Source organism: Pezoporus flaviventris, unplaced genomic scaffold, assembly GCF_033815535.1.
Source record: "Pezoporus flaviventris isolate CSIRO_AGI_PZ_B2104156 unplaced genomic scaffold, CSIRO_AGI_Pfla_v1 ptg000031l, whole genome shotgun sequence".
NCBI classification, from domain to species: Eukaryota; Metazoa; Chordata; class Aves; order Psittaciformes; family Psittacidae; genus Pezoporus; species Pezoporus flaviventris.
In genome coordinates, this window is record NW_026892579.1 from 58,751,546 (window position 1) to 58,775,390 (window position 23,845).

Below are 23,845 nucleotides of genomic sequence, written 5' to 3' on the forward strand. Positions count from 1 at the left end.
CCATGCCCGTTACCCCCTCCCCATCCCGGGGCGGGTGCCCGGGGCGGCCGCTGGAGCTGCCGGTGCCGCTGGGTTCAGGCTCCTCCGCCCGGGCCCGATGCGGTCCGATGCGCACGCAGCGATCGGGTGTTAAAGCGCTTCACAAAGGCCCGGGGTAGGGCGGGTTCCATGTGGGGCGCGGTGAGGGCCCGGCAGGGTTCGTCTCTGAAGGGGGAACCTTCGGCTGCAGCACAACCCGGGTGCTTGTTTCACCGCTCACCTTCGTGTCGGTGAGGGGTGAAACCCCTCCGTTTTTAGGAGGGGTTCAAATCAAACAGGGGCGGGTTGACATCTGTGGTGAACCGGGCACCTGCAGGAGCTCAGACCTCCACATGCATTAATAAGTAACAATCCCTTTATTTCGCGTTCCTCTTCTCAGAAGCATTTTACAAGCATTAATTAGTTACCTTCTGTAACATTCTTTGGGCATGGTAAATGCTGCTAGGCTCGTTTTACTGCTGGGAAGTGCATGGAGAGATTGTCACACACCTGGGATCTCAGAGCAAACAGCTTGTTAAAGCTGGAAGAATTCAGAATATAGGAGATAGTTTTCACTTAAATCCTTGATGAATATCAAGTTGTGTCGCTGACGTTTTATGTTCTCGGGTTTATTCCTAACAAAGTCCCAGCCTTTCCAACACCACTGGGAAGAGCACATCGCTGCAGTGCTGGGCATCATTGCAACTCAACACAGGGCACTGCTGAAAGCTCATGAGTCTTAACAGCTCCTTGTAATCAGCTCGGGAATTTAAATCCCCACTAAATACATATTATCTGATGTTATTTCATTACAAAGGGCATAGTATAATACATTGACCGAAGTTTATCTGCCATCCAGCTCAAAGGACAGGAGGAACAATCCGCAAGTGGATTGCGAGATCACTGAAGTGTGTGCAGGGCTCTGTTTCTGCAAGCTGGGCGGTGTCACTCCCACCATCCAGGTGTGCCTTCCATCAAGCTGCAGGTCACCAGCGGTGTAAGTACACCCAGGGACTACTGAAATAACCAAACTCGACAGCGACAGAGCAGAGCTGAATCCCCAGAGGAACTGAAATTGCAGTCTTGTCTGATGTTTTCCCCCCACAAAGATCATGAAATGCCACTCACACTCCACACATCTTCATGGGTTTAATATAGTTATGTTCAGTGCCTTAAAAAGTAATAAACTGTGCCAGCTATAACTGAAAATATAGAGCACTGGTTAAAAAAGGGTTTGTGTTTCCTTTGCTTTCTTGCATCGCTTGTTCTGTAACATAATCTCCAGATGAATCCACCATATAAATTACTGTACATACTGCTGCCGTGGTGGCCATCGCTGAAGATCCTACTTCCCTTTCCCCATTACGTAGTGTGTTTGTGAAACACCACCCATTCTGTTTGATGTTTGCCATCAGAAAGCCAATGAATCCTTTGAAACTCTCTTTCCTCTCTCTTGAGACAGTCTGTGGAAGGTGTCCAGATGTGCAGGAATATCCCAGATGAGAAACGTCACTCAGCAGACAGCACGTCATTCTCTGCCAAATACAAAACTTGCTTTATGAAGGGATATTTGTAACAGTTGTGCTTTTACTCCTCTCTTCCCCAGTGAAACAAAAAGCTCCAACCACCTCAATTCCTTATTCTGTTGTGAGGAATAATGCTTACAGGCCAGAGTAAACAGGGCTCTGCCACATACGGTGCTACATAAATGTATCCAGCACAGTCAGAGCAGACACAGGGACAAACCAACTCCAGCTCTAGCTAACTATGAAAACCACAAATTAGATTTACTTCTGAAGTAGGGCACGGGTTAATAAGACTGTGGGATGCTGTTTCATCTCACAGAAATAATAGCTTCCGTGTCTGAGAAGAGCATATTTAATCTGTGTGACTGCACCAGCAGCATGGCAGGTGTAGCAACCCATGGATGCAGGCTGGGTGTAAAGGCTATGTAAAAAGCGGGTTTAATTCAGCTCTGCAGGGTGGGCTTCCTGTTGGCCATGTTGCAGGTTGAGGTTGTCTGCTGCACCGATGTTATCTGCAGCTGAGTGCCTGCACATGGACCCGTTTAACTGGATGAACAGGCTCAGGACCCCTGCCTGTTTTCTAGCTGGAGTGATGATTTACAATCCATGGATCACGTTCTGTCCTGTTCCTCCTCCTTCCTTAAGTGGGTTTGCACAGCTTGTCTTGAACATCATGAACCACTGGATGGTCAGAGAGGCCTCGCTTGTCTCTCGCTAATAGGAGTGTAATGCAAGGAGCAATATCAGATGCCAGTTAAGGAAACATTATTCATATACCTTCAGGGCTGAATTCTGCCTGTGCCAATAGAGGCTGATTTTATCCTCTTAGTGGAAATCAGATGCAGAATTTCCTTTGGCTTGGGCTGTAGTGCTCTACCAGAGCGGCCCAGGAAAAGCCGTGAGCAGAGATTACCTTGAACTGCAATCACCTTCCCCAGTCCTCTGCACCCCAACCTGCTAACTCGTGTTCTTGAGGTTGAACTCTGCTGGGTCCTGCTTCCACTCAGGTGACCCTTCCCTCTCCTCCCTAAGCCACAAAAGGTGTGTGACAGAGGAGGCTCTGAGCAATGAGGAGACAGGAGGACACAGGATAGAAGCGAGGTGCAGTGGCTGCAGGGAGGTATAAGAGGGGAGAGGGAGGAGGAAAACCAGCATGAATGATGGAGGAGGAATGTTACAGCTGCATGAGCTCACGTTGTGCATGCAGTATGAAGCCTGAACACCTGCTGTGGGGCTGTCAGTGGGACCGTGAGGGAGCTGACCATGTGGATTGCAGCCTGCAGAAAGCAGTGAGGTGGGTAGGGTTCATTCTACGATCCTCTTCTGCCCCTGTTTCATGTGAAATGGTCAGTATTTTTTAGCCATGTAACCACACCACCCTGTCACAGGGTACAGGAAGGTTTCAGGTCTGCTCTCTACCACTCTACCGCTGTTTTTACCTTGAAAATGTTTTTCTTTCCCCTGTGTAACAGATCTTGAACCAAAAGTAGGGGGAATCAGGCTTCTGACCCAGTACTGCCTTCCCATAAAGCTGTCATGTTAGCACAGCAATGTTCAGATACCATTTGTCCCCTGCCAGTGTCCTTTTCCCTAAACTATGTATAAAACTAGAAAAAATAAAGAATTTAGGTATTTATTTCCCTTTCTGGTTCCTTTGCTCTTCCCTTCCCCTCCCCCTTCTCAGAGTCTGATCCGTGTTGTGGGAAGCTCGAAGGCTAAGAGATGCACAACAGCCACACGGAGAAGGTCAGGCACCAGGAATGCACACTACAGCTGACTGGTTTGCTACCAGGAGTGCTGGGGAACAAACACTGATTTTAGCTTATCAGTAGCAGCAGGTCTCTCTCGTACTGCTCACAGTCCTCCCATGTATTTAATCTCTCTGCAGGACTTGTCAGCTACCAGTGTTTTTTCTGACAAGATAACCATGCCATTTGTGCTATGGTTAGCACACCTAAAATGGTGTTAGCAAATTCTTATTAATTCTTGATTTAAGAAATAAAGGACAAGGAAGGAGTAAGTTGCCAATGGACCTGTGGTACCACTGGGAGGCACAGAACAAACACCAATACACCATACCAAGGTGTAATCTGAGGTCAGAAAAACAGGTATAGAGAGGGAAATGGTGTTAATGGTATTTTGTACCTGTTTAAGAGAGCTGGTCCGCTATTATATATTGCTTCTTACACCTGGAAGGTAACCACATGGTGCAGTGGTACTTACTGGTCTGCAAGTCACCAGGAAACAGCTGATGTCCAGCTCTACCTCTGAGTTCTGCCTCACACAGCCTGTGCTTTCGAATCCTGCAGTGAGGGGAATGAAGGCAGAGGTTTCACGTTGGTTACAATCACAGGCAGAAGCCAAGCAGATATAGGCAGGGTGAAGTGTCAAGAGCATGTGGTGAATGTGAAGGGATAGCAGTACTCAGGGAGAAGACATCCAATTCTGGTGAGCTAAATCTCTTTTAGGAAACTCCTAGAAGGACATCTGGTACCTTGTTCTGGCTCCTGTCTTCAGAATCCAGGCCCAGTTGTGAGCACATGGGAGTTTCGAGGCAACCGTCACCCAAATTTGAAGCAGAAAATTATTTCAGCAGGACATAAAACTCTGCAATTGGTGACAAGTGGAGTTCCTCAGGGGTCAGTACTGGGACCAGTGCTGTTTTAACATCTTTGTTGGTGACATGGAAAGCAGGACTGAGTGCACCCACAGCAAGTTTGCGATGAAACCAAGCTGTGAGGTGCAGTTGACGCCCTGGAGAGAAGGGATGTCATCCAGAGGGACCTGGACAGGCTGGAGAGGTGGGCCAGTGCAAACCTCATGGAGTTCAACAAGGCCAAGTGCAAGGTCCTGCACCTGGGTCAGGGCAATACCAAGCACAAATACAGGCTGGGCAGAGAAGGGATTGAGAGCAGCTCTGAGAAGAAGGACTTGGGGGTGTTGGTTAGTGAGAAGCTCAGCATGACCCAGCAGTGTGTGCCTGCAGCCCAGAAAACAACTGTGACCAGCAGGTTAAGAGAGGGGATTCTCCCCCTCTACTCCACTCTCATGAGACCCCACCTGGGGTACTGCCTCCAGCTCTGAGGCCTTTGGCACAAGAGGGATCTGGACCTGTTGGAGTGAGTCCAGAGGAGGCCAAAAAGATATCAGAGGGCTGGAGCACCTCTTCCATGAAGACAGGCTGAAAGAGTTGGTGTGGGTTGCCTGGAGAAGAGAAGGCTCTGGGGAGACCTTTTAGCAGCCTTCCAGTACCTAAAGCGGCCTACAGGAATGCTGGAGAGGGATTATTGTGACAGGACAAGAGGGAATGGCTGTAAACTGAAAAGGGGGAAATTTAGATTAGATATTAGGAAGAAATTCTTCACTATGAGGGTGGTCTAGTGGAAGGTGTTCCTGCCCGTGGCAGGGGGTTGGAACTAGAGGAGCTTTAAGGTCCCTTCCAACCCAAACCATTCCATGATTTTATGATTCTACGATAAGCTGGCTACCTATTAACTTTAATATCTCTCTTTACTTTTTACTTTACATGCTTGCCATGGTTCAGATCTTGATTTGCCAACCTTTTGCAAAACCGACAGTACCACATTTTGTATTGCATGGAGGAAGCACAGGGGTTTGGTAGTTGGGCTTTTGTTACACAAGCCTAGTGGGAGCAGTGTAACATTGCGAGCTTAGGACAGCAACTGAACACATTTGCTAAAATCATACTAAAAAATAAGGTTGTAAGAGACACCAAGAGACGATCTTGTCAGTTCCTCTACTTTAGTTGCATCTATTTCAACGTCCAGAAATGCCAATTCCACTGTTCCCACAGGACATTTATGACAGCACCCACAAGAAAGGTAAAAAAAGCTCAGTGGTAAAATGATTCCAAGGATAAATTAAGCAGCTTAGGCTTTTACTTAAGGTTGCTGTTGAATTTAGTACACTTTACTTCATCTGTTATATCCTGGGCATCTTTTAAAGCACAATCTTCAGTGCTACAAGAGATAAAGAAGACAGAGCTCAAGCTGAGCTTCTGTGGCTCTGTGCCAGCAGAGAATCTGGCCTGATTGTTGTTTATAGAATGGCAGATCAGGCTCTGGACCACAACTGTGCAATAGGAGGTTGGGCTCTGAGGTTGCCGTCTCCTGAGCATCTGATATCCTGCTTGCAGGACTTGTTTCCTTCTAGTAAATGAAACTTCTCTAATGAATGCAGACCTTGGTTGACTGCCACATAGACATTGAGGCAGAGTACTACTAGAATGCACACTTGAAAACATCAGGAAGTAAGAACACAGGGTCTTGTGGGGATCATAGTACTCTCCACACATACTGCCAAGGGCTATCTTCTACCCCTGACTCATGCATTTTGCAATGCAGCAGAGATAGCAGGGTAGTGCACCATGGAATTTGGTCGCTCTGCTCTTTGCCTAGGTATCTATTTGCTTAAGAGTTTGATTCATCATACCAGTTATCATGTAAACACTCTGGCATGTACCTAGCTGTGCTGGCATCTCCCTGCTTGGCACAGGATGTTGTTTAACACTGGCAGTTGACTTAATACTGAAGGTTGTTTCATTGGGTTTTGCAGGTAATTTTGATGCCAGAGTTCTGGAAGGGAGTTTTACCCTGTTAAGCTGAAAAGCTTGTATTTTCATATATATATATATGTCTTTATGGCATCCAAAAGTGGCAAAAGGATACAATTCTAATGAAAAGAAGCAAATCAAATCAGTGGCTGTACCTTCTTTCATCTTTCCTTCTACTATCTCAGCCCTTCTCTTCCATACCAGCTTTTGTGCCATTATTCTCTCTTCTAACCTCTTCCTTTTTCAAAACCTTTCTTCCCAGTTTTCCTTTGTTCCCAGTCCTCCTCTGTTTGCTTATTATTTTTGCACACCGCTTTGCACAGCATCTTCCATACTTCGTGTGTTGCACACTGACTTGGGCCTGCAACATGTTATTCAGCAACAAAACGCTCCCCCTGTTTCATGGCCTGGCACTGATGTTGTTGTTTTACATTCCATGACCTACATTTTTAATTTTTCACTGTTCTTTGTGCTTTTTCCTCTTTCTTGCCCCTTGGCATTTTGTTCTCTCCCTTGTAAGCTCCATCTCAGTTGGTCTGGCGCATTCTGGTGCAGGCTTGTGGAACTGCTTGCATGTGCCTGTACAGTTTAGCTGTATCACAGAAGAGAGAGCCTCAGACCTCTACAATGAAATTTGCATCTGCAGTTGTGTGTTAGACTGTCTTCTGGAATCATCTATTTTCACAATGGCTATAAATGCTGGGAGAAAGAAGGAGCCACCTCCCACACTATCCAGGCACAAGTGCAGATCTTCATGAGGAAAAGCCCCAGAGGCACTTTGCTCTCCCTACACAGGATTAATCTGGAGCCCTGGCAAGGCAATGGCTGGACGCACAGTTTGAGAAATACTGTTACAGCTCAAAGATGCAGCACTAACTAGACCCCCAAAACACAGCACATACTGAGCTGTTCAGTGCTTGAGCTTCCACAGCCTTCTAAGCTCAAAGGTTTCTCTGACAGCTCTCAAAAGGCTTTCTTACAACTCTGTGTTTTTCTTATCTGTACTGTCTTTTCAGTTTCATGCTATATTTCATGCTTAAAAATGGCAACAAAACCACTTGGTCTACCCAAAGCTCTAAATGAAACTTCTGTTTGGTGCTGTATCTTTCTGTAAGCAGGTGCATTTCAACTGAAGAGTTTTACTTTGTTAAGTATTAGGGGACTTGGGGAGATTTGAAAACAAGCTTACATAATTGGTTTATCCTATCAGTAATGTTGATAACTGCATACCTTCTTTGGCTGCCAGACTAAACTCTGAGTAGTCATTCACTGAATTAAATTAACAACCAACAGCAAACCAGATGGGACTCATCTTTTGTTATTGTTATTCGGCATGAATCCTTAAATGCAACAAGAGCTCAAGGGAAAAAAGCCCAGGCGTTGGATCTGGATGTTAAGAGGGTCAAATGCCTTCATCTTCATCCTAGCACAGGATAAAGAGAACTGAGGCTAGCTTACAGACCTGTCATTGATAACTGTTATTTAAAATCCTACAGATGTCAGTTCAGGATTAGGTACCATCACAGTGGCTTAGCAACTTCATTTGCTGGGTCCTGAAGGAGCTGGCAAATGAAGGTGCTAAGCCACTGTCCATCAGATTTGAAAAATCATGGCAGGTGAAGTTCCTGATGACTGGAAAAAGGGAAATATAACCCCCATTTTCAAGAAGGGGAACATGGATGATCCAGGGAACTACAGAGCAGTCAGTCTCACCTCTGTGCCTGGCAAAATCTGGGAGCAGATTCTCCTGGAAGGCATTCCAAGGCACATGAAAAACAGCAAGGTGCTTGGTGACAGCCAGCATGGCTTCACTAAGGGGAAATCCTGCCTGACCAATTTGGTGGCCTTCTATGATGGGGCTACAGAACTGATGGACAGCAGTAGAGCAGTTGATGTCATCTACCTGGACTTGTGCAAAGCATTCGACACTGTCCCACACGACATCCGTTGTCTCTAAATTGGAGAGACATCAATTTGGTGGATGGACCACTCAGTGGATAAAGAACTGGCTGGATGGCCGCACACAAAGAGTTGTGGTCAATGGCTCCATGTCCAGCTGGAGACCAGTAACGAGTGGTGGCCCTCAGGGATCAGTGTTGGCACCGGTCTTGTTCAACACCTTTGTTACTGACATGGACAGTGGGATTGAGTGTGCTCTCAGCAACTTTGCCGATGACACCAAGCTGTGTGGTTCAGTTGATATGCTGGAGGGAAGGAATGCCATCCACAGGGACCTTGACATGCTTGTGAGGTGGGCTGATGCCAGCCTCATGGAGTTTAACCATGCCAAGTGCAAGGTCCTACACCTGGGTTGGAGCAATCCCAGGCACAGCTACAGGCTGGGCAGAGAAGAGATTCAGAGCAGCCCTGCGGAGAAGGACTTGGGGTGTTGGTTGATGAGAAAATGAACATGAGCTGGCAGTGTGCACTCGCAGCCCAGAAAGCCAACTGTATCCTGGGCTGCATCAAAAGGAGCATGACCTGCAGGTCGAAGGAGGTGATCCTGCCCCTCTACTCTGCTCTTGTGAGACCTCACTTGGAGTATTGTGTGCAGTTCTGGTGTCCTCAACATAAAAAGGACATGGAACTGTTGGAACAAGTCCAGAGGAGGCCATGAGGATGATCAGGGGACTGGAGCACCTCCTGTATGAAGACAGGCTGAGAAAGTTGGAGCTGTTCAGCCTGGAGAAGGCTGCGTGGAGACCTCATAGCAGCCTTCCAGTATCTGAAGGGGGCCTATAGGGATGCTGGGGAGGGACTCTTCATTAGGGACTGTAGTGACAGGACAAGGGGTAATGGGTTAAAACTTAAACAGGGGAAGTTTAGATTGGATATAAGGAAGAAGTTCTTTACTGTAAGGGTGGTGAGGCACTGGAATGGGTTGCCCAGGGAAGTTGTGAATGCTCCATCCCTGGCAGTGTCCAAGGCTAGGTTGGACAGAGCCTTGGGTGAGATGGTTTAGTGTGAGGTGTGAGGAACTAGCTGATCTTAAGGTCCTTCCCAACCCCAACTATTCTGTGATTCTATTCTGTGATTCTATTCTATGATTCTATTCTGTGATTCTATGATCATTTCTATTATTTCAGACAGGAGCTCATAATTTGTGTCATTTGTACCATTTGCATTATTTGTATCATAGGAGCGTATACCAGTACAATCCTATGAGGAGGATGGTACAATCAGTTTAATAATGTCTTTGAAAAACCAAAGAACTGTCTTTTAACTGTGAAATACTGTGATTTTTGGTAGCAGATTTTGAAAAAAAAAATAAAATAAAGGTTTAATTCTGCTTCAAACATTAATCAGTGAATTCAAGTGGTAAAACTCTGCATAGTAGTAAAGCCAATATGAGATGCAAGCACTCAATGGGTTCTTTAGTCCGCAAGTGGTAAGGAACCTAGCTCCTGCTTTACTGGAACAGGTACACCTGGAGGCTTCAACAAATAGGCAGTACATCCTATTTTACACCACTTACCACTTGCAAAAATTTGAAGATGCACCTGTGAGTGGAAGTGAGAACAGACATGAACCCCTTATCTGCATTGTACAAAGGGAAAATTAGGAAATTGCACTCGGGATTCATGCAAAGTGTGAAAAATGTTCCATGCAATTCAACATTTTTATGACCGGGTGAATTTGTTTCCCTTCTCTCACTCTCTTGCTCTCTTCTTCTTCCCCCTCTTTTCTTTTTTGCTGTTTTAATACTTTATTTTCAGATTGTACTGTCCACACTATCCTGGTACAGCCTATTTAGACACACAGCCTAAATAAAGCCAGAAACTCTTAAATTCCATAGAGGTGTTTCATTTTCAAGCTAAGAGGCAGCAGCATTTAATTAGTAGCTCGCTAATCCTGCTATCATTATTCACTGGAATCACTCAGCACAATGGAAGGGTGCTAAATTGATTCTAAATGACACTGTGTGATGACTAACCTAACAAACAAACAAACATGAAAGCAAAGGTGTTAAGTTACCAGGCACTGCTGAAAAGTAGTAGAAAAGCAGGATTCAAGACTAAAATATGCACAGTGGAAACTGGTTTTTCTCTTTTTGTTTTTGTTCATAAGGCATATAATGTGAAGTTTGAAATTCTGTATTTAGGTGCTTAGCTTAATTTAATTTAGATTTAGACTGAGCTCCAGGTATACCAAAATATATCAGGTATACCCAGACCTCAAAGGCTGCTTACCACTGTGGGTGAGGGATAACCAGTCTGGCTGATTAGTCACCTATGGACTTTCTTGTAAGATGCACCCTTCCATAGCTGGGAGGGTTGTTGCACTAATCCATCAATGCAATTCTTTTCCTGAGCCCAACCACAGTGTGGAGCTGGCACTGATGAAGCAGCTCTGGTTTCTCCCTAAAAGCAAACAAAAGGTGAGATAAATCATATAATTTATATATATAATAGATATAAAAGGTAGATCATTCCAGGAGCTATAGATTTGCCATTGAGAAATTAAGAAACTATTTACATTCCACTGGCTATCATGGTGAAAAATAATTACAATGAATGCTACTCAAGCCAGGGTACTGAAATTATTTGCTCCTTTTATCTTAAGAAAAAAAAGTGCTATTTAAAGATCGAGTAATTCATAGTTAAACGCAATCACTCCCTACACACTGCATGCATTGCCTGTGTTCATTAACTGATGAGATGCTTTTTGTACCATGCCAAAAAAGGTCGCATTTTGAATACATGACTAACTATTCAAATTAGGCTGTCATCTAACACAATATTGCCCCATGTAATATTCATTCAATAACTGGGATTTTACGTCTGAATATGAAAGCTGCTAAAATACATGGTTCAAAAGACATATTAATATCATACCTAAATCAAGAGCATCGAAAAGTGGTGTGGGGCAGAAAGTCACAGAGCCTTATTTTGTGAGACAGCACTTGAAGAAAATAAATAATCAGAAGAACTACATTTGCTTTCCTATTTGGTATCCATGGAAGAAATATAGCACACATGGGAACAAGGGTGACAGTCTCTGCTGCGATGATTTTTCATTGCTTTTTGTACTAATACTGTAGTTCAGAAAGGGCAATGGACTACTGTGCCTTCCATCAACATGTAATTAACATATCAGAGACCTCAGCCTCCCTCATTGATTCAGAGGAGTCCGTCTAACTTTTTCTAGGGTATGTCCAATTTAACACTTGGCAAACTGAATGCCCACCCCCCTCAGAGCAGCTATTTTGTGAGGCAGCCAGTTCTACAAAGATATCAGGTCACAACGCTCCCCCAGATCCTACTTTGCAAAATAATCATCCACCCTATTTTAGTGGTCACATTTTATGATCCAGGTCATAAACCTGAAAGATTATTGAGGAGGATGCAGCCTATCTCAAATTAAAAGGACAAGGAGAAATAGTGCAGCGGCAACAGGTAATGTTGTGATGTACACTGCAACCCCAGAAGCAGAGAAAGCTGAAGACCTCTGTAACCACTTTCTATTTGTGGATATTACAAAAGCTGCACAGACCTTCCTTATAAAAGCTGAAGTGATGCATCTTCATTTTCTTTTGGTGGGCAGTCACTGTACATGATAAAAAGAGCTACATAAAATAATTTGTGGTACAGCCTATAGTCCAGCCTTAGCTTTTTCAGTCCCAACAAACCCATTAAGCTGAGCCAGAAATGACTCATTCTTCTGAATAACGTTGATCCAAAGCAACTGACTGCAGAGAATCAAGATACTGGCATATGACAGCAAGAGAGAAGAGAGTGTTCTGACTAAGTTCCAACTATACCTTTATGTTCATTGCAATTATGCCAAGTTCAAACACATTTTTTCTCCTATTCACTGGGCTGTATCCTGCAGGACAGGCTGGCATACATCCATGCAGGCCCTGAAAGAAACTGAGATTGATAAAAGGGAATGACAGGGTAAAAATGCTGCTCTTTGCCCTTCATTGCATCTAGACATATATGAAAGTCACCTGGTACTGTAGACTCCTTCCCACAGTGGGGCCAAAAGCTAAGTGTTCAAGGCAGAGCTAAACTGTAGGGAATGATCCTTTCTTTTTATAACAAGATTCTTGTTAGCCTTTCTGACCATTTCAGTTGGGCTCTACATATATATAGCTCATTTAGCAACAATGTTCTTAATAATCCATTTACATTTTTAATTGGTTTAAAGCGTAATTATTGTAGTTAACTGTTCTTTTTTAAACTATTGATATAAAAATAGAGACTGAACCAATATCACAACCGGTAAGTTTCATTTTCACTGAAAGACTAATAATGGCTGATGTAATCTGCTTGTGCCTACTGATGTAATCACAACCAGCTCAGATAAAGATGTTCCCTTTCATCGTAGCTGCACTTGCTTGTTCACTGTAACACTTACAGAAATGTTAGTTTAGCAGCAATTTGCCATCTAAAGTGAGCAAAAGTTGGATATAAAACCTAGAAACTCTGACGCCTTGGTTTCACTTTTGCTTTATAGTTTATAACTGCAGCTGTGAAGCTGCAATCTGGAAAGGCTCCATTTTGCTTCTGTAGAGGAGTCTCTGTCGACAAGCTTGCAAAATAGGTCTCCAAGGAATGTATTTGGATTAAGCAGGGAAGAAAAATTATACATAGATGGAATATTCATTTAACCGGACTGGCACAAGCCACCTGAGAGTAATCTATTCATTTTAACCAGCAATTTAAATAGCAGAGATTTTAAAAGTGTGGCTGTTCAACTTGACAAAAATCTTTACATTGTATCATAGGAAAAGTGACCAAACAAAAAGGAGATGTTTGAAGTTGGACTTTTGACTATGTGGAAAAGAGATGTATGAAGGGGAGTAAGGACAGGTAAGGAGCCTCCACGTTTGGTAGGGTGTTCAGGATGTATTGGGGACTGCAGTGTGCGTCCCTGGTAAGCTGAGTGCTGCAAAAACTTGGTCTGAAAGGTCCATGTTCCTTCCAGAGGCTAGAAAAGCAGAATGAATTTTACCCTTTTCAGAAGGTATTGAACTAACTGCTTTAATATGTGTGCAGAGAGTGACAGTTTCCTGGTGGGCAGCAATCACCTGCTACCCCTCCAACACTACCAAAGGAGATCATGTGCTGAATAAACCGGAACTTGTCTGGTTCAAGTTTGACATAAATGACCTTCTGCATGCAGAAAGCCACTCCTGCATCAGTCTGTATCAACAGCTGGGGGAGAAAGGAGGGAAAAAGGGAACTTTCAGTGGTTTATTTGATCTAAAGCATGTAAAAAAACCTGCTTTTTTTTCTACAGAATGCTGCTTTACAATAAGATAACAATGGGTTGTAAATTACTGGATGTAAAGAGACAATCTTGATAGAGATTAGACTGGCAATTTATGCTACTTACATGAAATAAAAAAACGCATCCTTTTGCTGATTTTTATAGAAAATACTATTATATTCTGGCACAAAAAAGTCCATCAGCTGAGGAACTATCATCTCACAGTGAGTGATGTCTATCTCTGCCAATATTAGTTTTATGGACCAAGTAATAACATTATGTTAATAACTGCTGATTGCTATTTGTGTACCAGCCTGTTCCAATACCATGGTGATGAGCATGCTGTTGGTGTCTGGAACAGATGGACAGAACACAAGAGATATTTGCCTTGATTCTAAGACAAATAGGATTACCTGTTTCATTAATAATGCTACATGAAAGCACAGACAAAACCAGATGATTCTGTCTCCACCTCCAGTAACTGACAGGAGGAGAAAGGCAGTGCACATTTATGAAGACACACACTGGGTGCAAAAAACAATTTACCCTAACTTTGAGGGAGAGCAAATCTTTGAATCACTTGTAAAGCCAATGCAGCTGCTTTATACTGTTGAGAGTGGAAAGAAAATTCACCCCCTCACTGTCAGCAATACAGCTCCTTTGCAGTTCTCTGCAGAAATGATACTTCAGGCTGGAGATGAAGCAATTGCCTACATCCCGTCCAACACAACCGATTCCCTCCTTGCTGCCTTAAACACCCCTTACAGAAAAGAAATCTGACAGATTCCCATCATTTCTGTAAGAAGAGAGCTGAAAGAACAATGAATGCCATTTCATCTCGTATTTTTGATATGACAAAGAAATAGGGAGAAAAGTACACTTCAACTCTACTATGTTGTTTCTTAAGCCCTATCATCAGAGAGCCACTTTAGTCTGCACTCTCACTCTTTCACAGAAATGAGGAAGAAAGAGCAAGACACAAAAGAAGAGGGAAATATTTCCACTGTAGGTTGTGCAGTTCTGTTTAGAATTAAGCCCGTGATATTGGGAAAAAAATATCACTACAAGATATGAAGCTGTATACCTTTGACAGATTGTTTTTCAGTGACTGCAAAAGCAGTTATGTGGGGAACAGAGCTCTGACACAGAGCACTGGGACCATAACAACAACTCCCTTCCTATCTCAGTGAAAAGCCAAAAGAGGAAACTGGAATCTTCTGCTTTCATGTAAGAGCTGCCAATTTCCCACTGGTATCAGGAGCCAGTCATGTTTGGAAAGGAAATGACCTATTGCTGCATGGCAAAGCTAGCAGGTGCAGATGGCATGTGAACAACTTTCCCAATTACTTCCCTGCCAAGGTCACAAAACAAAAAGTACAAATGGTTTTGAGGAAAGTAATTCAGCTCCTGCCAGGTCATCCACAGAGTCTGAAAGCTCTTTACTCAATTTGGCATCCAAAAAGGTTTGAAATAAGGTCACCAACGTAGGTGATGTGTCAGATCACTGCAGTGATGTATTCCCTTCTCCCAACACACAGAGAATCCTATAAATTACATAATGTCAACGAACACTGAAGCACCACAATCATTCAAACCAACACAGTGGCAATGCCTCTCTTTAAATTGAATCATCAGTTAATGCAGCCAGAAAGTTGCTTGTCCTGCAGCACTGTCTGGCCTGCAGACAACCTCTCACTGTCAGACTGCAGCAGAGCTGTGAGAAAGGAGCTGCTGGGTGCCGCTGCCAGCACTACAACAGCGAGCAGGGACCGTCTCACTGTGTGGCCATGTAAAATGTGTCTCAGGATGAGAGGAGCAGCAACCGGGCAAAGAGCTGAAGGTCTTAGGAAATGAGATTTAGCATGCAGCCTTCAAGAGAAGTCAGCACTGGGGAAGGCTGTTAACCATGGTGTGTTGGTATTAAGCATCAAATCCTCAGAACTAAGATGAAAAAACTTTCTGCCATGCTTTCGCTTTCCATTCCTTTTTACTGGCAAACAACACCCATCTACATCTGTCCAAGGAATCATGTCATTCCACTACAAACATAGACATTTTGAGTAGGTCCCTGCTCACATCTGAAATATACAGCTTGAGAAAATAACAGGAAATAGCAGAGCAAAGACGGTTTCCAAGAACCACAGAGCCAAATCAGCACTTTCTTCATAGTGCATAAATTAAAACTTTTCTCTGCTGCTCTGTGGAGCAGAGTGAACTATAGCAGAATTACTTCTATTTCTGCAGAACTTGGCCTTTGCAAATACTGAGTGCATTTTCATATAATAGTTAAGGTTGGAAAGGACCTTAAGATCATCTAGTTCCAACCCCCCTGCTATGGCCAGGGATGCCTCACACTAGACCCTGTTGCCCAAGACTCTGTTATAACAGAATGGGGAAGGTATGGAAAACAACGCATGCATCACAACTTGAAAACCAGGATTTCAAACAGGAATCAGACCTTCCAGACCTATCTGGACACTTCTAATCACAGTCCTGATAAACACTGCACTGTTACCTCCAAATAACTCTCTATTGTAATATGGTTTATCTCAGATTTGCAAAATATAAGTTTCTTAAATGGCTGCTCCTAAACCAACTAAGTGAAGTAAGGAAATGGAGTGAGATTTATCAATGACTATTTTACACATTTTGTGGAATGGAGGCAATGAAGAGTCCTCAGGGTCTGAATTTCATTTGTTTGCAGTAACAAAACCAGGTTGGACAGGCTAGTTAGAGTGGGATTAATTTGAAAGCTAACCAATGATAGCTGCATGTACAAGAGAGCATCCCTTCCTCCCTCTGAGGGATGAGTGCTCTCTCCTGAAATGGGTATCAGAGATAGAGGGAAGTAATAATTTTCTGCATTGCCTGTTTTCTCTTTATTGACTATTGACCATTTGCTGAGAGAAGCTGGCTGGAATTTAAGCTGTGATTCATTTTACTTTGTCAATTGCTTCTGAGTTCTCTTCAATAAGAAAAGCAAAGTTGTGTACAATACCATCGTGGGACTTATCTTTATTGTCTCAATAACTCAATCTATTCATTTTCATTGGGAAAAAACACAGACTTTCTATGCTTGGCCACTACATTTTTAGCTTAGGTTCTAGAAGTTAAAATACATGCTTTTTGTTAACTTCAATATCTCTGTATCTAGCAGATGTACTGCTAAATGAGTACCACAAATTGGTCTGGAATGATGAGGTAGTATTTCAGGCCATGAGACCTGAGAGTAAAAGTCCTTATAAACAAGGTTTTGCCAGCTTCAAGCTGAAAAAAAAAAGCCCGTGGAGAGAAGGAAAGGAAAAAAAAATGAATGAAAGACTGTCCTGTTTGTGAGCTGTAGCTCTCAGATTTTCTTACCTATTTGTCAATGAAATCACTGAAATATTCATGATCCTCAGTTAATTTCCAAGCTGACAATATTCAAAATACTACCCAAGGAAATCTGAAAGTGGTACTGGAAAATGTGATCTGAGATACAGTGACTAAGGCTGATCATGTTAAGAGGAACTCTGTGACTGCTATGGGCATGGCCTGTGCTCTTGGGCAGCAGAGTCATACTCTGCATAGCCTTTGTGGTTAAAACTTGTTTTCCATGATACAGACACTTTCAATATGTAATGTCAAAGAAAGACTATTCAAGCTACGGTAAGTGTGTAGTGAGATGCTTCCTGTAAGCACTCTCCCAGTCTCCAGCTTTCAAAACAATTTGTCCCTCCTGCAGCCGTGAACACATACACATGTCTGCTGCCAGGATCACATAAAAGGACCTCTTCCACTCACAGAATCATGGGAACCAGGTACAAAGAGCTCCCCAAACTACTCATTTAGATTCACAGAGTACATAAAGGGTTGATATAAACATTAAAGAGGACACTTAACCTTCATGATATCTGAAGTAGGCCTCAAATTGGAAGACAGCTGTTGTTTACAGTATGTACCCAGCAAATGCATAGATGATACCCAAGGCTCAGTTCTAACCTGCTGGCAAATATGTTCAATGCAGTAAAATGGTAAGGAGCCTGAAACCCTACCATGACCACTTGTCCCTGGAGTTGATTCTGATGTTGGCTAAGCTTATGGAAGCACTGATGTGAATGGTCAAGATACTTCTGCTGGTTTACAACAAGCCCAGTGCTGCTCAGGCAGGAGTCATCTGAGCACACCAGTCACAGCACCTATATCAGAACGTTGTGAAAGAGACATTTGGCAGGTTTGACACCATCCTGAATTCCATAAAGAGAGGAATCCTAATCTAACTACCTCAGTGTTGTTCAGTATCATAAACTGCAATGTTGAAAGTGGGGTTCATGCCCTGCAAGCTGACTGCTTGTTGGAACCGAAGAAGTAAGGCTTGGAAGGCAGGAACCGAATGCAACAATCTGCTATCTCAGAGTAATATAGGATGTGATATAAAAGCAGTGAATAGAAATGAATTCCTCACATTTAAAAAGAACTTATCCCTGGGTAAGAGCTGTGTCATTAGACAACATACACTAGGGTCTAGTCTACAACATATACTAGGGTTTAGTCTACACACAGGTCTTGTAGAAGCATTACTACTTTTTAGGAGGGTAAGTTATAGTTTGTTTAACTGAAATATTCTGACACAAGCTCTAGTGAGCAGTACATTCTTACTGAGGATTTAGTTGAGGCAAAGAAGTGTTGTTATCAGTTATTACACCTATCTACCCAGATTGTCCCACCCTAGTTATCTCAACAGCTACTTTATATTTGGTAGAAAAACTTTTGCACTTAGATAAGCCCCTAGATAAAGCATTTTGTTTTGTGCAGTATATATCTTTTTTTACATACAATGACATAATCTGCATGAAATCCACTTTTGTTCTTTCCAAGTCTGACACAAGGTATACATTACTCTCTATAGAATAAACTTTTAGCTGGTGTCAGCAAACGTGAGGTAGCTTATTCAAACCCATGCCTGGAGCTAAAAGAAGTTTTCAGAGACAGAGGGGAAAAACATAGAGCTGTTTATTCTGAAGAGTTCTTTTGATCATTTCCTCTTTCATTTGCCATTTAAACGTTTTTTTCCTAGGACAAAAGCACAGCCTGCCACTAGCATGGATTTCAGCTACAGGTTCTCAAATAGCCAAAGGAGAGTTATTTTTTAAGTCAACCAAAGCCTTAGCAAAACAATGCAGTTCTGACCTACTGGGATGAAAATCTGATAAAAACGTTGATAAGAACCACAGAAAATTGTTCTGGCTCACAAAATGTGCCTATTACAAGTGATCTAGATACGTGTTCAGGTAGGTTGGTTTATGCACCTGTTACTGCATTTTCTCATTCATACCCATTGTAGCTCCCACCTAGAAAAACAGAAATATATTGCTTTGGAATGAGTAAGAGGTTAAACAAAATGAATCCTATCCGTAACACCTGCCTAACAAACAGCAATAATATAAAAGAGTAATTGACATCTAGATTTACACCAACACCTGGAATTCTAACTATATGTATTTTCACCTAAAGAATAACCAAGATCCAAATAAACACCAAACATCCACCACGAGTAAAATGTTGTAAATCTGCACCCCAGCTCTCTACAAAGCAGCTCCAAAGACAGCAACATGAAAGCAGGTTTTAGTTCTGCTTCCATTTACCCCTTCTATGCCCTAATTTGAGATGATTTTGCCAGTGCTGGAAATCACCAAGTCTGGAGGAAGTGCCTTCTCCAACTGTTCTGATTTCCTAAGGAAAAAAAGGCCTTTGTCATCATATTTTGTGTATGAGTGCCTAATCTGCTGGCTTCACTTCCTCTTTGAGTAACCTCTGAATCCAGTGTCTGCTTTTCAACTAAATTTGAAAGTGAATCACAGGTTTCAAAGTACAAAGTTATCACAAGTTTAGTGGAAGTTGGCAGCCAGGTAGGAAGGAGATACAAACGGTGCCACTGAAAAAGGACGACCATGGAAAAGGATGTAGCAAAAGCCCCATTCTTATCAGACATCAGATGATCCACCTAGGACAGACCCAAGAAACGAGGCCAAGGGAAAAAGTTGCATGAGACACAAATCCATTGGAAACCAGGCTTCACTGTCCATTGCTTATGGACCTGCTTGATCATTTCTCTTAGATCTTCCTACCACACAGAGAGCTAGTAGGGTTCCTGAATATCTGCTCAGGCTATTCACAGTCCAAGTTACACTTTAACTACATCTTCTTCTTGAAAACTCCAGTGTATCTTTCATGAGGACTTTTTCCACATTCAGAATAGATCTCTTTAGTGCCCTAAAAAAAAACACTAAATAGTTCTTCAGATACCCTGTTTCCACCTAGCTACAGTTTTTCTTAGTGTAAGAAGCCATTTTCACATATGCTTCTGCTCGCTGGCATGAGTTTGTAAAAGTATATGAGTCAGTTGTTTTCCTTCTGTTTGCTGAGCTTAGATATTCAAGTCCCCAAGTGGTATTCATGTATCTTCTGTGCAGGCAGAAGTCTTGCCTGTGATGCTGTATGCTTCTGCATTATCAGCAGAGCTTGGGTTATGCACAGATCATTTCTTCTACATCTAGTAATGCCAGTGGATAGGATTAACAACCACAGATGCTCCTCACCACTCTTTGGATGTGCTAAGAGAAGAGTCTATGAGAGGACTGCTATCTCAGGTGAGGCAAAGGCAGCTGCCATACCTCAGACCTGGATTGTAAACTAACAACCTAATTGTGCTTAATATGAATTAGGGAGAACACAGAAAACCTGCTCTGTGACAGGCCAGGATGTAGCAGCTAGAAGGACCTCTGGGCTGTGGCTGGAAAATTTCCTTGCTCTGCACATCTGGATCTGGATAAAAACATCTACCCATGTTCTAAGCTAGGCAAGGCTGCAGCTACTGTTGTCCTAAGAAAACCAGTAAGCAGAAATAGAAGCTTTAAGACTCCAAAACCACCTATTTAAAATAAGGAAACTGTATTTCTCCAACAACACAGACATTATAAGGCCCAAGTTTATTGCACTTTTTCATAGAGCAAAATACTTTTTGGCACATTCTCCAATCCCATAAATATGATTGTGAAAGAGTGAAAATTAAACTAGTACACAGAAAGACTCTTAAGACTCAGCTTTCAACCCAAGATGAACATATTGATTGGCTCTATGAACTGTTTTGCACATTCTTTCACAGTTTCAGTGCCTTTATTTAAAAAACAAGCACACACAAAAAGACAGGTGCTCATCTTAGAATCATAGAATAGAATCACAGAATAGTTAGGGTTGGAAAGGACCTTAAGATCAGCTAGTTCCAACCCCCCTGCCATGGGCAGGGACACCTCACACTAAACCATGCCACCCAAGGCTTTGTCCAGCCTGGCCTTGAACACTGCCAGGGATGGAGCATTCACAACTTCCCTGGGCAAACTATTCCAGTGCCTCACTACCCTTACAGTAAAGAACTTCTTCCTTATATCTAACCTAAACTTCTACTGTTTAAACTTGAACCCATTAACCCTTGTCCTATCACTACAGTCCCTAATGAAGAGTACCTCCCCAGCATCCCTATAGACCACCTTCAGATACTGGAAGGCTGCTGTGAGGTCTCCACGCAGCCTTCTCTTCTCCAGGCTGAACAGCCCCAACTTTCTCAGCCTATCTTCATATGGGAGTCCCCTGATCATCCTTGTGGCCTCCTCTGGACTTGTTCCAACAGTTCTATGTCCTTTTTATGTTGAGGACATCAGAACTGCACACAAGGCTCCAGGTGAGGTCTCACAAGAGCAGAGTAGAGGGGCAGGATCACCTTCTTCGACCTGCTGGTCACGCTCCTTTTGATGCAGCCCAGGATACGGTTGGCTTTCTGGGCTGCGAGTGCACACTGCCTGCTCATGTTCATTTTCTCATCAACCAACACGCCCAAGTTCTTCTCCACAGGGCTGCTCCGATCTCTTCTCTGCTGAACCTGTAGCTGTGCCTGGGATTGCTCCAACCCAGGACACTAAATTGCATCGTTTTGATATTTGAAATGTGGCAAAATTAACAAATACCTTGTTCTGTCATAGACACTCAAAAAATTATGTGTTTCATACCTCTCCGGCATCAAGTACAGTACATTCCACCTTCAGAAGGACACAAGAATGTTTAAAGACAGGTTATTTAAAGAGCACCATGACAACCATACCCAGGTACGCCATCTACATATAAGAGGCAGAGCTTCATATTCACTATGTGAAGGAGAGGAATGTGTTCACATTGTGCTATCACCTCACTGTAGAACTTCCATAAACCCAGATTACAAATACTGCCTGTGCCTTGCCTTCACTACTGCTCACTGAAGTGAGAGCTATCCTCATGTGAATAAATTCCGAGCAACGCAACTAGTGAAGACTAGCATCTCAGACATCTGTGCCTCAAAGGAGAGCCTGAATGAATTTTCAGTTGTCTTATAAGAAAAGAGTTCACAGTTCAAGCTTTTCCTTACTAGAAGGTAGTAGTAGGATCTCTTTCCTCTTCCCAGCCATCCATTTTCACAAAATTACTAGGAAGCTGGAAGACTGGAGTCCCCTTCTCTCTTCCATATGAGTGAAATGGCCAGTGGGGTTCCATATTGTTACTGCTGAATGCTGGAATACACAGGGTATGATCACATAAGCCTAATTTCATTAGGGAATCAGGCTCAAAGAATCATTCTCCACCCCCTTTTTGCACTAAAAAGGCAGCTATTAACTCACTGATCTATCTCCGACAGACGAAGGAGGTGAAAAAAACAAAGCAAGTAAGAGATGATGTTAACTGAGGGATAAATTAGACTTTGGTAGTCAGATGGAAGAAAAGCCTCTGAGGAAATTTAATCACCACACCCTGCTAGTTATTAAAGGACTGTGTGGAAGCCACGGCTGGGCGACTGCTTATGCAAACTTAGGGAAATGTTTGCTTAATAAAAAGATTAAACAGAAGGGTTCATGACAATGTCTGCTGCGTCTAACAGAACTGGACTGTTACAGAAAACCTGATCTTGCATTCAGATCCATCAAGGTGGACTACTGTGTCTGTGTGGAGCAGACACATTTGCGCACGCACAGGCTAACTGAAGGATTCAAGCCACAGGGAAAAAAGGGGCTGTATTTTTTGACTACAGGCTATGACAAAAACAAGCTTAGAAAATCAGTTCTGTTTTGGATCAAGGCTTACATGTATATATACTTTCTAAGTAGAGCAGAGTTGCAACTTGCTCTATTTGAAGGATTTGTTGCTTTTCAGACTTCTAAAGGAAGACTTTTCATGTGCATCTGAATGAAAAAAAAATATGTAAATTGAGATTTGGTCCAGAATACATATTTAAAAAGTGTGGGGCTGTTGGGAAAAGCAATCCATAGATATACAACATTTACAAAATCATTTACAAGTAAAATTCCTGCTGTGAATACCCAGCAATGCTACAGAGCTCTCTTGGTTACATTTTGATTGCCCAGTGAATGGCACTGCTCACATTCTTCAGAATGACTAGTGGGATGTCGCATGTAGCTGCTGTGATTCATTTAGTCTTTTTTTGTCTTTTTTCCAACTAAGCATTTTCACAGGGGGAAAACAATGATGTCATCAAGTTCCCTTCTCTGCTGAGACTGTAACTGCAAAGTTTTGTGCTGATTTGTTCATGAGAACATTTCAATATAATGTTAGTAATAAAAGTAGGTTCCCTTGCCACTATTTTGTGGTAGTTTGTGAGGGAGATAGAAGCACCTCATGACCTGCCTGCAGACCACAGGCAGGGGATGAAGGATCACCCACCCTTCCAGGATACTTAAAAGAGCACCAGAATTAGACACACTTCATATTTGAATAAACCAATGTGATTATTTTATTGGAAGATATTCTTGTTTGCAACATGGTTTTCCTAGTTAGAGGAAACAAACCCTGATGAGAATGAGACAGATTAAGTTCTGTCTCTCCACTGTGCTGCACTCTTTCCCTTTAGGACTCTCGATCCAAATACCAAATAACCTAGGAAAACTCATAAACCCTGCATTAAAATTATCAAATAACTTAGGTACGATTTTAATTATCTGGCACAAAAGACAAAGTTAGTTGTTGCCATATTCAATATCTCAGCTTCTTGTCATTGCGATGTTTAAGAAAAAGGGCTCAGCTCTATCTCCGGTTCGGACCTGACCTTAACTGAACAGACACAGCAATGAGTTGCTACTCAAGACTGCCACCTCCTGTCTTAAATCCCTAGTAACTCAGTGGGAGAACCTGCAGTGAGCTTCTCCTCATTATACTCCCTTTGCTTGTAAAGCTAATTCCATGTAGAAAGGATGTTTCTTCAAAAATAACCAGACACAAATATTAACCTAAGTTACAGGAAGCAGAAAAACTCTGCGCTATGTTGTATCCATCTTACCAACAGTTACATGTCCATGGATATCCAAAGCTGTCAGACCTAATGAAAATCCAAAAAATTGATTATTTCCTTCCAGTAGCACTATGCTGTGCCTCACTGTTCCGTGTTTCAACAGACAGGCTTATCCATTTTACTATGCACATTAATCAATTGCCAGAT

General features: G+C 42.7%; 2 long non-coding RNA genes across 3 annotated transcripts in view; one reads left to right on the plus strand and one right to left on the minus strand.

The window, feature by feature from the left end:
* The window catches only part of LOC133273243 (uncharacterized), a 168,973-nt gene extending 160,204 nt beyond the window's left edge, over window positions 1–8,769 (plus strand). The window contains exon 3 of the long non-coding RNA XR_009744683.1: window positions 8,755–8,769. This is a non-coding gene — a long non-coding RNA (uncharacterized LOC133273243). The remainder of the gene's footprint in view (window positions 1–8,754) is intronic.
* Window positions 1,155–23,845, minus strand: part of LOC133273244 (uncharacterized) — a 29,521-nt gene continuing 6,830 nt past the window's right edge. The window contains exons 3-6 of one of the 2 annotated variants that reach the window (XR_009744684.1): window positions 11,879–11,977; window positions 10,953–11,664; window positions 10,308–10,474; window positions 1,155–1,553 (exon numbers count right to left, since the gene is read on the minus strand). This is a non-coding gene — a long non-coding RNA (uncharacterized LOC133273244). Of the gene's footprint in view, window positions 1,554–10,307; window positions 10,475–10,952; window positions 11,665–11,878; window positions 11,988–23,845 lie in introns of both variants that reach the window. The other variant, XR_009744685.1, reaches the window with a different exon arrangement.